General features: G+C 46.7%; 1 protein-coding gene across 2 annotated transcripts in view; it reads right to left on the minus strand.

Moving 5' to 3' along the window:
- Positions 1 to 12,802: 12,802 nt before the first annotated feature.
- Positions 12,803 to 14,476, minus strand: part of LOC119285966 (E3 ubiquitin-protein ligase RHF2A-like) — an 18,953-nt gene continuing 17,279 nt past the window's right edge. For both annotated transcript variants that reach the window (XM_037565309.1, XM_037565307.1), the window contains exon 9: positions 12,803 to 13,186. The gene's annotated coding sequence lies outside the window, so the exon portion shown is untranslated. The remainder of the gene's footprint in view (positions 13,187 to 14,476) is intronic.

Here is a 14,476-nt window from a genome sequence, read left to right on the forward strand (position 1 = left end):
ACCCTTCGTGGGTGGAGCCCTCCGTGGACTCGCGCAACCATTACCCTTCGTGGGTGGAGCCCTCCATGGACTCGCGCAACCGTTACCCTTCATGGGTTGAAGTCTCCATCAACGTGGATGTAGGATAGCACCACCTATCCGAACCACGGGAAAAACATCCGTGTCTCCAATTGCGTTTGAATTCTCCAAACCCTTCTCCTTACATTCTTGCAAGTTGCATGCTTTACATTCCGCTGCTCATATACTCTTTGCATGCTTGCTTGATATGTATTGTGTATGTTGAAATTGTGCCTAAAACTCCACTCAAACCAAAAAGGCCTAAAAATTGCAACTTTAGCACTAAGTGTCTAATCACCCCCCCCCCCCTCTAGACACATCTACTTCTAGATCCTACAAGTGGTATCAGAGCTTTGGTCTCCATTGCCTTGGTTTAATCACCATTGAAGGAAGATGGATGTGTCTACCTTAGGGAGTCTTAGACATAGAGTGCCTATTCTTGATGGAGAGTATTTTCATGAGTGGAAAAATGAGATGCTTGTAATTTTCAATCAATATCATTTGAACAAGTATATTGCTAGCCCTTGTGCACCTCATATTGATCCTTTGCATCCTACCCTAGATGAAGATATTGACATGATTCGCAATCTTAGAACTATTGAGCTCATCATTAGAGGATTGCCCAAAAATTTGATTGCTAGTTTGCCTACTCTTAATTGTGCCTATACTATATGGAAATTTCTTGAGGAACGATTTCCTGATCATTCCTTGAAAACTTTGGATGAAATTCTCCATAAATCTATTGCCTTGAGTAAGATGAACTCTAGTGATCCTAGTTTTGGTAATTGTCTATTTGAACTTACCAATCTTAAGCATGCTAAAGGAGATGTTGGAATCATTAGTGATATCATATTCGAAGCTATAAGAATTCATAAAAGTGACCACTTTGATGATCATTTATCTAATGAATTACCCTCTCTAGGAAATGATGAGTCACAAGATCATGATGAACATGGATACTATGATGATGATGATGATAGTAACTTCGATCTTGATGATGCAATGAGACATTTTGGTCTTATGGCAAATCTTCGGGGATATGAATCAGGAGGAAAGGAATGGGTTCTTGATAGTGGATGTACTGATCATATGACCGGAGATGAAGAGATGTTTCGTGAGCTTGCTGAAAATGACGGCCCTCGAAAATATGTCACCTTTGGTGATAATTCAAAGGGTAAAGTGGTTGGCCTTGGTAAGGTGGCCATCTCACATGATAGTTCCATTCAAAATGTCATGCTCGTTGAATCTCTCGGCTACAACTTACTTTCAGTATCTAGACTTGCTGATTTCGGTTTGAATGTCCTATTTACTGAGGTAGATTGCCAAGTATTTCGTCGAGACAATCATAAAATGGTCTTTACCGGTATGTGTAGAGGTGATCTTTACATTGTCGATTTCTCTAAAAAGGCACAACCTAAAACTTGCTTTATTGCTAAATCCTCAAAAGGTTGGTTGTGGCATAGCCGACTAGGTCACGTTGGCATGAGAAACCTTGACAAGCTTATTAAAGGAAATCATATCCTTGGAGTTAACGATGTCATATTTGATAAGGATAGACTTTGCAGTGCTTGTCAAGCAGGTAAACAGGTTGGAGGAAGACATCCCGTGAAGAACATCATGACCACAAGGAGGCCACTCAAGCTACTTCATATGGATCTTTTTGGTCCCAACGCCTACAAGAGTCTCGGTGGAAATTCTTTTGGTATAGTTATAGTTGATGATTTTTCAAGATTTACGCGGGTGTTCTTTCTTAATGACAAGTCGCAGGTCCAGAAGATCTTCAGAAACTTCGCTAGGAAGGCCCAAAATCAGTTTGACGTGAAGATCAAGAAGGTTCGGAGTGACAACGGAACGGAGTTCAAGAACGCAAATGTGGACACCTTTCTTGACGAAGAAGGGATTTCACACAAGTTCTCGGCTACGTACACACCTCAACAAAATGGAGTTGTTGAGAGGAAGAACCGGACGCTCATCGAAATGGCAAGAACGATGCTTGATGAATACAAGACGCCGAAGCACTTTTGGGCAGAAGCGGTTGAGACAGCTTGTCACGCAACAAATCGCTTATATCTTCACAAGCTACTCGGCAAGACGGCATACGAGCTTCTCACCGGTAACAAACCCCAAGTTGGATACTTTCGAGTATTCGGCTCAAAGTGCTACATTCTTGATAAGCATCGTCGTTCAAAGTTTGCTACTAAATCTCATGAAGGTTTTCTACTTGGTTGTGGCTCAAACTCTCACACTTACCATGTCTACAACAATTTCACTCGAAAGGTTGAAGAGACGGTAGATGTGAAGTTTGATGAATATAATGGCTCGCAAGTAGAGCAATTGCCAATTGATGTAGGAGACAAAGACCCTTCAGAAGCAATCCAAGACTTGTCCATTGGCAAAATTCGTCCAACGGAGGTGAAGGAGAGTACTTCATCCGTCCAAGTGGAAGCTTCTACTTCACGACAAGGTGAACCAAGAATCGACACGGAAGCATCCACAAGTGGGACACACCAAGATGAAGAAGACAAGGAAATGCACCAAGACGAACATCAACAACCTCTTTCTCCACCACGACAAGAGAACGACGACGTCAACAATGAAGAAGGCCAAGAAGAAGAACAAGATGAAGAAGATGTTCAACGAAGACCCAAGCAAAAGCTCTCACGAGTTCGAGGAAGAATTGCCAAAGATCATCCCGTCGAGCAAATCCTCAATGATATACAAACCGGGAGAATCACTCGCTCAAAAACTCGTTTAGCTAACTTTTGTGAAAACTATTCATTCATCTCTAGCATTGAACCTATGAAGGTTGAAGAAGCATTGGAAGATCCGGATTGGATAAACGCTATGCATGAAGAGCTACACAATTTTGAGAGAAACCAAGTTTGGACATTGGTTGAGAAGCCCGACAACAACCACAACATCATTGGTACCAAATGGGTGTTTCGCAACAAGCAAGATGAAGATGGACAAGTGGTTCGCAACAAAGCACGTCTCGTCGCCCAAGGGTACACACAAGTCGAAGGTATGGACTATGGTGAGACATATGCTCCCGTTGCTAGACTTGAGTCCATTCGCATCTTACTTGCCTATGCTAATCACCATAATATCACCTTGTACCAAATGGACATTAAAAGTGCTTTTCTAAATGATGAAATAGAGGAGGAAGTTTATGTCAAACAACCTCCCGGCTTTATCAATCCTAAGAAACCAAATCATGTTTACAAACTTCACAAAGCTCTTTATGGTCTTAAACAAGCTCCTAGAGCATGGTATAAATGCTTGACCAAGTTCCTTATTACAAGTGGTTTTGAAATTGGTAAAATTGATTCTACTCTTTTTACTAAAAGGGTTAATGGAGAACTATTTGTATGCCAAATTTATGTCGATGATATCATATTTGGTTCAACTAACCCTCTCTTTAGTGAAAAGTTTGGAAAGCTAATGTCGGAGAAGTTTGAGATGTCTATGATGAGTGAACTCAAATTCTTTCTCGGTTTACAAATCAAGCAAACTAAGGAAGGTACATTTGTCTCTCAAACAAAGTACACCAAGGACTTATTCAAGAAGTTCAATATGCAAGAATGCAAAGGTATGTCTACACCCATGCCTACTAGTGGACATAATGATTTGACCAAAGATGGTGAACCGGTTGATCAAAAGGTTTATCGCTCTATGATTGGTTCATTGTTATACCTATGTGCTTCACGTCCCGATATTATGCTAAGTGTGTGCATGTGTGCACGATATCAAGCTGCTCCTAAAGAATGTCATCTTAAGGCTGTGAAAAGGATAGTGAGATACTTAATCCATACACCAAACTTTGGCATTTGGTATCCTAAGAGATCTTCTTTTAATCTCGTTGGCTATTCCGACTCGGATTATGCCGGAGACAAGGTTGATAGAAAGTCCACTTCGGGTACTTGTCAATTTCTTGGTAGATCTCTTGTGTCTTGGTCTTCCAAGAAACAAAACTCGGTATCCTTATCCACCGCCGAAGCGGAATACATTGCCGCTGGTTCATGTTGTGCTCAATTACTTTGGATGACCCAAACTCTTAAAGATTATGGGATCTATGTGAAACATGTTCCACTACTTTGTGACAATGAAAGTGCTATCAAAATTGGTCATAATCCTATACAACATTCTCGAACTAAGCATATTGAAGTTCGTCATCATTTCATTCGAGATCATGTTGCTAAGGGTGACATTAATCTTAAGCACGTTCGCACCGATAAGCAATTAGCGGATATATTTACTAAACCTCTTGATGAGAAAGTATTTTGCAGGTTGAGAGGTGAATTGAACATCATTGATGCTTCGAACTTGGAGTAGAAACTCCATTGGATACATGCAAGACATGAGCTTATGACTAATCCATGATATATCTCTTATGATGACTATCTTATGTCTTGGATATATTTGTACCTTGCATGTTGTCTAACCCATGTAGGTGCTTGGTTGAATCTAATTCCATGAGATTGCGACTCACTCACATCTTGAGCAATCTCTACATCACCAAGACTCTACACAATGGTGGTTGAAGACAAGGAAGCACAAAACCATTCAAACATATCCTTTGACAAATTCTATGTTGAGCTTCATGATTGTCATTTTTGGATACACAAGTGCTCTTCCTTGCAAGAACTAACCCATGTAGGTAGATGAACTCAAACTCCAAGTGGTGCTCCCAACTCTTGATGAGCTACATCAACCTTGAGCACCCACACAAGTTCAACTACATGAGCAAGAACCACACCACCACCCAAGGTATGTTATTCCATCTTAGAGAAGCTTTACTCCAAGACATGAGTCAAAGCAACTCAACAAGATGTGAATACATCAAGATGCTTAAACGAAAAATGGTAACCCCATTTTGAGCTTAAACGATGAGTATGACCTATGATCAAGTGTTCTCACTTGACTCCTAAATCAATATACTCTAACATAGGTGACTATGTCACCGCCCAACTCTAGATGAAGTTCTCTTGTGTTCTTTTCTGTGTTATTGCATTTGTCTCATGCATGTTTAGTTTCTTTCTCTTTTTCAAAAACAAAAAAACTCCATCTAGATTTTTCAGTCTCTTCTCTTTTTTTCTATTTATGTTCTGCATTTTCTGCATTTAATTCCTTGCAAATCCTTCAGGTAATTCATTGCAAATCTTTGTGAGATCCTACATGTCTAGTGAGCTGAGGTGACAAGTGTTTCTCTCTGTGTGAACTCGGTTTCACCGACTTGTAATTTTCGGTCCAACCGAATCTTTTCGGTACCACCGAAACATACCACTCGGTGCCACCGACTTCGCAACAGGAAAAACAGTTTGCCACTTGTTCTATATTTCTTCTGATCCAGCTCTACTCAATGAATCTTGTCCTCTACAAGCATCACAGTTTTATCCATTGCTTTGTGCTGAGTCTCAAGGACCAAACCTATACGACGGATTCCAGAAAGCCCTTCTTGGAAATTGATGTCAAAGGGGGAGAGAGAGATCACATCAAAGCTTGTAGGAGAGAGAGATCACATCAAGGGAGAGAAAAAGTCTCAAGGACCAAACCTACAAGAGAGAAAGTATTAAGGGGGAGAGAGAGACTTCCAGGGGGAGAGAATACTCAAGGATCCCAGATGTCCCAGATGCTTGATGCTTGATGTTCAAGAGGAGAGATGTCACATGTCTTTTCTTTCAGCTCTGATTTGCTGCTCCTTATCTTCTCCCAATATCCCATGTAAGATTCTGGGGGAGCAAGACACCTAAGGGAAAGAAATCAGTCAAATTCATTGCATATCTTTATTCTTGGGGACATGTTGAATCCAATGTGGTACCTTGTACTCACTCTCTACATGTCATCCCAGTCTTGGTATTCTTGTGGTTTCTTTTGTTTGCTCTGGCTAGTGGATGTACCTGTGTTATCTAACTTTGTTTGTGCAGGTTCATTCCATCCTAAGTCAACTCAAGACCACAAGGTAAGTATATGCATCAAAATCATGAGTATGAGGAGTTCTTGCTTATGTACATACTGTTTGCAAGAAGGACTCATGAGCATGAAGGTATTTTCCTTGATAATCTTTTGCTCTGATGCATATGGCCAAGATACATGTAACACATTGCCTACTCTGTCATGGTTATGCTCTCACATGCCTCTATATTTCATATTTACATGAGTGCATACATGTAGCGGGAGCCTATGCTTGTTACATGTCCTTCCAAAGCTTTACTTGCTATTCTTTATATCTTTATCTAAAGCTTTGATGTATGTTGCCATCAATTACCAAAAAGGGGGAGATTGAAAGCACAAGTGCTCCCTAGGTGGTTTTGATAATTGATGACAACATATCTCTTGTTGGACTAACATTTCTATCTAGCATGTTTCAGATAAGTTCAACAATGGAGTGGCATGGACTAAAGGTTGTGGGAACTCCCTCAAGATGCTAAGGACAAAGGATTGGCTAAAGCTTCAAGCTCAAGACTCTTCATTTTACATTTTAGTGATCCAAGATCACATTGAGTCCATAGGAAAAGCCAATACTATCAAGGAGGGATGAAGTGTTGCTTAATGAGCCTCTTGCTTCATGTGCTTAATGATATGCTCCAAAATCCTCAGCTACTTTCCCACTTCCACAAATGACCTAAACCCTAAGCCAAACTCGGTCATACCGATTCTTTCTATCCGGCGCCACCGAGTTTCACTTGTCATAAGCCACTGCCAAACCCTAGCAATTCGGTTCTACCGATAGGGATCTCGGTCTCACCGAGATGGGATTGCAAACTCTCTGTTTCCCTTTCGTAACTTTTCGATCTCACCGAAAGAGCGAATCGGTCCCACCGAGATTGCAATGTAAACTCTTTGTTTCCCTTTTGTAACTTTTCGGTCTCACCGAAAGAGCAAATCGGTCCCACCGAGTTTGCCTGACCAACTCTCTGGTTAGCTTATTACCAAACTCGGTCTCACCGAGTTTGTGTAATCGGTCTCACCGAGATTACGTTATGCCCAAACCCTAACCATATCGGTCCTACCGAGTTGCATGTCAGTCCCACCGGAAATCTCTAACGGTCACTAGGTTTACCTTTTCGGTGCGACCGAGTTTGTTGATTCGGTCCCACCAAGATTGGAAAACTGTGTGTAACGGTTGGCTTTTGTGTGGAGGCTATATATACCCCTCCACCTCCTCTTCATTCGTGGAGAGAGCCATCAGAACACATACACAATTCCAACTCATATGTTCTGAGAGAGAACCACCTACTCATGTGTTGAGACCAAGATATTCCATTCCTACCATATGAATCTTGATCTCTAGCCTTCCCCAAGTTGCTTTCCACTCAAATCTTCTTTCCACAAAATCCAAATCCTATGAGAGAGAGTTGACTGTTGGGGAGACTATCATTTGAAGCACAAGAGCAAGGAGTTCAGCATCAACACACCATTTGTTACTTCTTGGAGAGTGGTGTCTCCTAGATTGGCTAGGTGTTACTTGGGAGCCTCCGACAAGATTGTGGAGTTGAACCAAGGAATTTGTAAGGGCAAGGAGATCGCCTACTTCATGAAGATCTACCGCTAGTGAGGCAAGTCCTTCGTGGGCGATGGCCATGGTGGGATAGACAAGGTTGCTTCTTCATGGACCCTTTGTGGGTGGTTGCTTCTTCGTGGACCCTTCGTGGGTGGTTGCTTCTTCGTGGACCCTTCGTGGGTGGAGCCCTCCGTGGACTCGCGCAACCATTACCCTTCGTGGGTGGAGCCCTCCGTGGACTCGCGCAACCATTACCCTTCGTGGGTGGAGCCCTCCGTGGACTCGCGCAACCGTTACCCTTCGTGGGTTGAAGTCTCCATCAACGTGGATGTAGGATAGCACCACCTATCCGAACCACGGGAAAAACATCCGTGTCTCCAATTGCGTTTGAATTCTCCAAACCCTTCTCCTTACATTCTTGCAAGTTGCATGCTTTACATTCCGCTGCTCATATACTCTTTGCATGCTTGCTTGATATGTATTGTGTATGTTGAAATTGTGCCTAAAACTCCACTCAAACCAAAAAGGCCTAAAAATGCAACTTTAGCACTAAGTGTCTAATCACCCCCCCCCCCTCTAGACACATCTACTTCTAGATCCTACATTTATAGACGTTTGGGGATGATCCGGACACAACGGTGACGACTGTCCGGGTCGGGTCCGGGACAACTTTTCGGGCGCGCGCGCGAGGAGGACCGCGGGCTGACGAGAGAGGTTAAGTTGGACCTGGCGGTAGGTAGTGAGCTGTGTAGACGGTCTCGAGCTGAGATAAGAGAAGAGAGAGAGGCCCGGCGACCGTTTCCGGAGACCCGAAACGTCCGATGTTAGACCGGCTATAATGCCGCTATAGTTTAACGGTTAGGCTATCAAACGAACTCCGAATGCGACGAAAATTGACAGGCGGTCTACCTACACTATAATAAGACCGCACGCCAACTTTCAACCCATTCCGAAAACATTTTCCGGCCACTTATAAAATACTATTTCGGACATGCCGCGGGCACGTGCAAGTGTGGTTAGGCTCAGAACGGATAACGGAGAGAACTCGGAGAACCCGGAAGAATGCAAGTTTTAAAACATGATGATGCCATGCACATGATGACATGATAAGATGCAACACGCAGGCAAATGACATGACAACAACAACAAATAAATGGAAGACACCTGGCACAACGGTCTCGGGGCGTTACAGCGGCGATGAGCTTGGTGCGGAGTGACGTGTTAACGCCAATCCACAACCGCCCGCCGCAACGGATGACGCCGTGGTGTGGCTCGTAGCCGTAGGGCTGGTGATGGTGAGCTTCTGCAGGAGATCTTCGGCATCAGGATCGATGGAGTAGGAATTGAGCACCTCCTGAATCCATGCTGGCTAACACGCCGAGAGCGTGGCCAGGTCGAGCTATTTCCCGACGCGTGACAGGGCGTCCGCGGCGCCGTTATCCAGTATGTGCTTGTACTGGAATTTGAACTACAATTGACCAGCTTCGCCATGGCCTTGCGTTGCAATTCAGTCTCCAAGTGCTCCTCTCCCAGGTTGTAGAGCGACTTGTTGTCGGTGAGGATGTCAAAGGGGCCGCGCTGCAGGTAGGGGCGCCACTTGTCAATCGCCATCATCACCGCCAAGAACTCCTTCTCGTACGTCGAGAGCTTCTGGTTGCGCACGCCGAGCGCCTTGCTGAAGAAGGCGACGGGGTGGCCTTCCTGGACAAGCATCGTGCTGATGCCGGTGTCGCACGCATCGGTCTCGATCAAAAACGGCATGTCAAAGTTGGGCAGGGCTAGCACTGGTGTAGTTGTCATCACCGTCTTAAGCGTGTCGAATGCCACCTGCACTTGATCATTCCAAGCGAACCTCTTCTTAGTGAGGAGCTGCGTGAGGGGCTTGGCGATGATGCCATAGTGCGGCACGAATTTCCTGTAGTAGCTAGTGAGGCCCAGGAAACCGCGCAGCTCGGTGGCGTTCATCGGCCTTGGCCACTGCTCCATGGCTTTCGTCTTCTCTTCGTCCATGGTGACGCCCTCCTTAGAGATCACGTGTCCGAGGTAGTCGATGTGGTCGCAGGCGAAGCTGCATTTGGACTCCTTGACGAATAGCTGGTGCGCGCGGAGGAGCTCGAAGACGATCCGCAGGTGCTCCAGGTGTTCTTCCATCGTTTCACTAAAGACGAGGATGTCATCTAGAAAAATGATAACAAACTTGCACACGTACTTACTAAAGATCGTGTTCATCAAGCACTGGAAGGTGGTCGGCGCGTTCGTCAGCCCGAACAGCATGACCCGGAACTGGAAATGCTCGTGGTGCGTCTTGAACGTGGTCCTGGATTCGTCCTCTTCATGCATTCTGATTTGATGATACCCCAGCTTGGAGAAGACGGTCGCGCCTGCCAGTTCATCGACAACGGGCAACAAGAACTTGTTTTTAATGGTGGCGTCTTTGAGCTGGCGGTAGTCGACACAGAACCTCCACGTGTCGTCCTTCTTCTTGACCAACAGCACAGGGGTGGCGTACGGGCTGACACTGTGCATGATCACGCCGGCGTCGAGCATTTCCTTGACTTGGGGCTCGATCTCGTCCTTCTGGAGCGAAGAGTACCGGTAAGGGCGCGTGTTCATGGGGACCGCGCCTTTGACCAGCGTGGCCGCGTGATCGTACTAGCGGTGTGGAGGAAGGCCCTAGGGTGTTGCGAAGACGTCGGCGAACTCTTCCAGCAGGTCGCTGAGGGGTGTCTGGCTAGCGCGCTTGCGAGGTGGTGGCAGAGCATGCCCACAAGTGTCCACCATGGCCATGGCCCAGAGATCGTTTCCCACGACCATCTTGCGCAGCTCATCGGGCTTGACCGCCTTGAGTGTGGTGGTGGTGGCCTTGGTTGGCACTCCGCGGAGCGTGACCTCTTCGCCCTCGTGCTGGAACTTCACCCCTTTATCTTGCTAGTGGCATGTCATGGGACTGTGCTGGGCGAGCCAGTCCATGCCCAAGATGCCGTTGTAAGCGCTGATCTCCAGCTCACGCACGGGCCTGGCGAAGGTGTGCCCCTGCATGCACCACTTGAGCTCGGGCACGATGCGGTTACAGGTGAGCCGATCGCCGTTTGCGACGCGTACGTCCATGGGCGCCATCTCCTCCATGACAACGTCGATGTGGTCGATGAATGACTTGTTAACGAAGCTGTGTGTGTTGTCGGAGTTGAGAAGAAGCAGCATCACTTGATTTCCCACCAGTGCTTGCAAACGGATGGTGGTCGCCGAGTCCATGCCGTCGAGCACCTGGGATGAGAGGAGGCAGCACTCCGGCGCGCACGCGGCCGACGCGACGCCCGCGGCCGACGCGGCGCCCGGGCCGAGGTTGTCCAGGAGCTCCATGGCGTGGATGGTGTCGTCGGAGAGGACCTCGCCATGATCCCCAACGTGGAAGGTGAGCAGCTGGGCGGGCGGGGGTGCAGCGGTGCTCGCGCGAGTAGCGATCGCCGCACTTGAAACACATGTTGTTGGCGCGGTGAAAGTCACGGAGCTGCCGCTTGCGCGTATAGTCGTACCCTTGCGCACGATTGGGCGCAACTGCTCTTGGTTGCTGTGTTGCAGTCACCGGTGGAGGCCGCCCTGAAGGTGAGATGCGTGGGTGTGCCCTGGTCATGCCCAGCTCCTCTTCCTGTATACGGGCCAGCACGGGGGCGCGTGTGATGCTCGACGGCGCCTGAAGATGAACCGCGGCTCGGAGCTCGTCCTTCAGTCCTAGTAAGAATTGCGTGATGAAGAACTTGGTGTTGATGGACGGATCTAGAGCCAGCATGTGATACATCTGCTCGTCCAAGGCGGCGCGGTACTTGGTGACGGTGCCTGTCTGCTGGAGCTGGAGCAGTGCATGACCACCTCGAACTCGTCTATGATGTTGCAGTGTGTTTGACGAAATGCCTGCAACCAGTGTGCGGCCTGGCCATCGATGTAGAGCGCCGTGGTGGCCACCCAGTGGTGCGGCGCGACCTTGTAGAGCTCCAAGTAGGCGAGACAGCGATCCAGCCACAGATATGGCGCGGTGCCGTCGAACACGGGGAAATCGTGTTTCAGGGGCTTGTGGTACTCGTTCTTGTTGTAGCCTGTTAGTGAAGATGCGGTCGCCGTTGCGATGAAGCCGCCGTGCGGAGGAAGCGGGATGAGCGGAGGGCGGTGGTCGCCTAGGCGCGCGTGGGAAGAAGACGAGCGGGTCGGGACGGGGCGCGGTGACGATGGAGGAGGCGAAGGTGGTGGTTGTTGCTGCGGCACGGGTTGGTGGAGCAGAGTGGTGACCGTGCCCGCCGGAGACGTCGAGCCTTCCACCGTCTTGTGAGTCGCATCGACATCCGCCGAGCCTTCCACCGTCTTGTGAGTCGCATCGACATCCGCCTGAGTCAGATCGATCTGTCAGGAGAGCCCACGCTCCTACGAGATCTGCCCGTTGAAGGTGGCTTGCAGCTCAATCTACTTGTCATGCGCGGCCTTCTGCTCGTCCACCTTGGAGAGGAGCGACTCAAGCATCTTGGTGGTGTTGCCGTTGCCCTCGTCCATGGCGGCTAGCACCTGTCACGTCGCCACAGAAGCCTTCTGCGGAGCTGTCGTCCTGTGCTGAGAGAGATTGAATCCCGCGACGCTGAGAGAGATTGAATCCCGCGACGGATTTCGCGCGGCTTGACAGAGCAGCTCGCACCAGCGTGGTGGGTGTTAGCTAACCACAATCAAACACAGGGGAGGGAACATTTCAGCGAAATGGCTCTGATTACCAACTGTACGAACCGGAGAGGAGGAAGGGGATCGGGTGGAGTAGGTGAGATGCAGACTTGGAGAGGAAGATCAATTGCAGAGGAAAGTTTAGGTGAGGTACAGACTGTCCAACGGCGCATGCCTCGCTGCCACAGGCGGCTAGCCTTTTTAAACACTCTCCCCTCTCACACACACACACACCTACAGGTGGGGTCCGATCACCGATGCCACGTCACACTGGACAAGTCGCCAGGTGTGACATGATGTTATCGTGTGACCGATGTAACATGCAATGCAATGACAACACTGATTAGGATGGTAGCCGGTAAGCTCACCACATCAGCCCAGCCAAAAATCATGAAAGGCAGGCAACCAAACACCGATGGGGAAGTTGCTACCCTGATGCAAGCAATCGATTGCATGCAACAAAACATGATGCAAAACAAGATGCAAAGAGGCCAAATTTGATGCAAATAACCAAACACGCCATAAGATAACAAACTCGCCCTAAGATAACAAAACTCGGTGTGCCTTCTTGCATCAGTTTGTTTATCGAGACATCAATGTCAGTGCATCGAACAGGCATAAAAAAATTAATATAATAGCCGTGCAGCAGCATCAAACTCTTAGTTGTACGAGTCGTATTTGTCAGGATCAGGCCTGCTATGGAAACTACCACATCCAATATTTATACCAGTAAACAGAAGTCTCGGAAGGATTTTTTTTAATTACAGAGATAAAACAGGAAATTAAATTGACTTCCAAAGCAATACCTCAGGCCCACTGCCCTTTCATCAAACCAATACATCAAATTCAGATTTTCTGGTGGTGATTTATGCAACAGTTGAGATGGCATCATCATGTCGTTGGAGTTTCAGCTATGCCACCTGCCCATACCTGGGAATGCCACAATCCTTCCATTTGTTAGTCGAGATAAAAGACTGAATTCTACATGAGTAACCAGTTGAACTAAGGAAAACAAGGGATGCAAGCAGGCGCCCACAAAAATTCCCCATGCGTACTTATTTTGTCATGCTTATTCTATAATCTGTTGTGGAAAATTAGACACCAAAGTAAGCAAAAGCGAGTCAAACGAGCACTACAATAGGCAAAAGCAGGTTTGAGCAAATGGGATTATGATAATCCACCGCAGTGCCAAACGCAGCATAAAACTCAATATAGTGTGATTTTAATTTGAGATTAACATAGGATTGACTTTGGATATACTTTATTTGGGCTTGGCATCCCTAAAGGAGACGCAAAAGGTTACTAACTTATTATTTCTAGTTAACCACAGACTGCTCATACTTGTTACCTCAGCCAACTCATACTATCTAATTTCCTTGTATGCGAAATGGCATGCATATATACTCCTCTGAGTACATACTCCCGCTCCCGCTCCTCATACCACCAGGGAGACTAGAATGAGATCAAGGCTTCAGATGCGATCATGAGATCGGGACATTTGGGCCATTGGATGGTAATCGTAAGGTACAAATGGATGAAGGATGGTTTTGGATGACACATTATGCATTCAGACCCCTGAGCTCAGCTTGTTACATTGCGGAATGCATGAAACAAATATTTCTGTTCATGTAAAAAACATTAGGAAATACACAAAACAAGAGTCAAAATCTGCTCTAAGGTTTTCTTTTACGGGAAAAAATCTGCTCTATGATTGTCTGTACGGTACTAAGATAGAAATATCCCAGTGAACTTCTGAATCTGTCATCAGAAACACAAACTTGTAAATGGCCATCTCCACCTTTTGTACTCGTGCTTGTTTGCAAATCTAAAAATTATACTATTACACATCAAAGTGTTCTTGCCTAGAAGAAGTCTTCTTTGCCTAGAAAAAACATCATCGAAGTGTTCTCTCTCCCAATGTTGGCTTACAAATTGATGAATACAAGTACAGCAAACAAGACTTCATTGGATGTAAAAGCAAAGAAGCTTTGCTTCAATAAAATTAATGAACAAGAAGAACGTGAGATGGACAAGAGGAGAAATAGATCTAGCAAAAGGGGAACATTGGAGCTACGACCGGATCTAGCAAAAGGGAAACATGGAAGCCACGCCATCCACCTCCGCCAATCTACGCCGCCGCCGCTCAAGTTGCCACTAGGGACCGGCTGCCGCCGCAGGACTCAGCTGCAGCAGCTAAGGGCCAACAATCAAGATGCCGTT

This window comes from Triticum dicoccoides, chromosome 4A (genome assembly GCF_002162155.2).
Source record: "Triticum dicoccoides isolate Atlit2015 ecotype Zavitan chromosome 4A, WEW_v2.0, whole genome shotgun sequence".
Classification (NCBI taxonomy): domain Eukaryota; kingdom Viridiplantae; phylum Streptophyta; class Magnoliopsida; order Poales; family Poaceae; genus Triticum; species Triticum dicoccoides.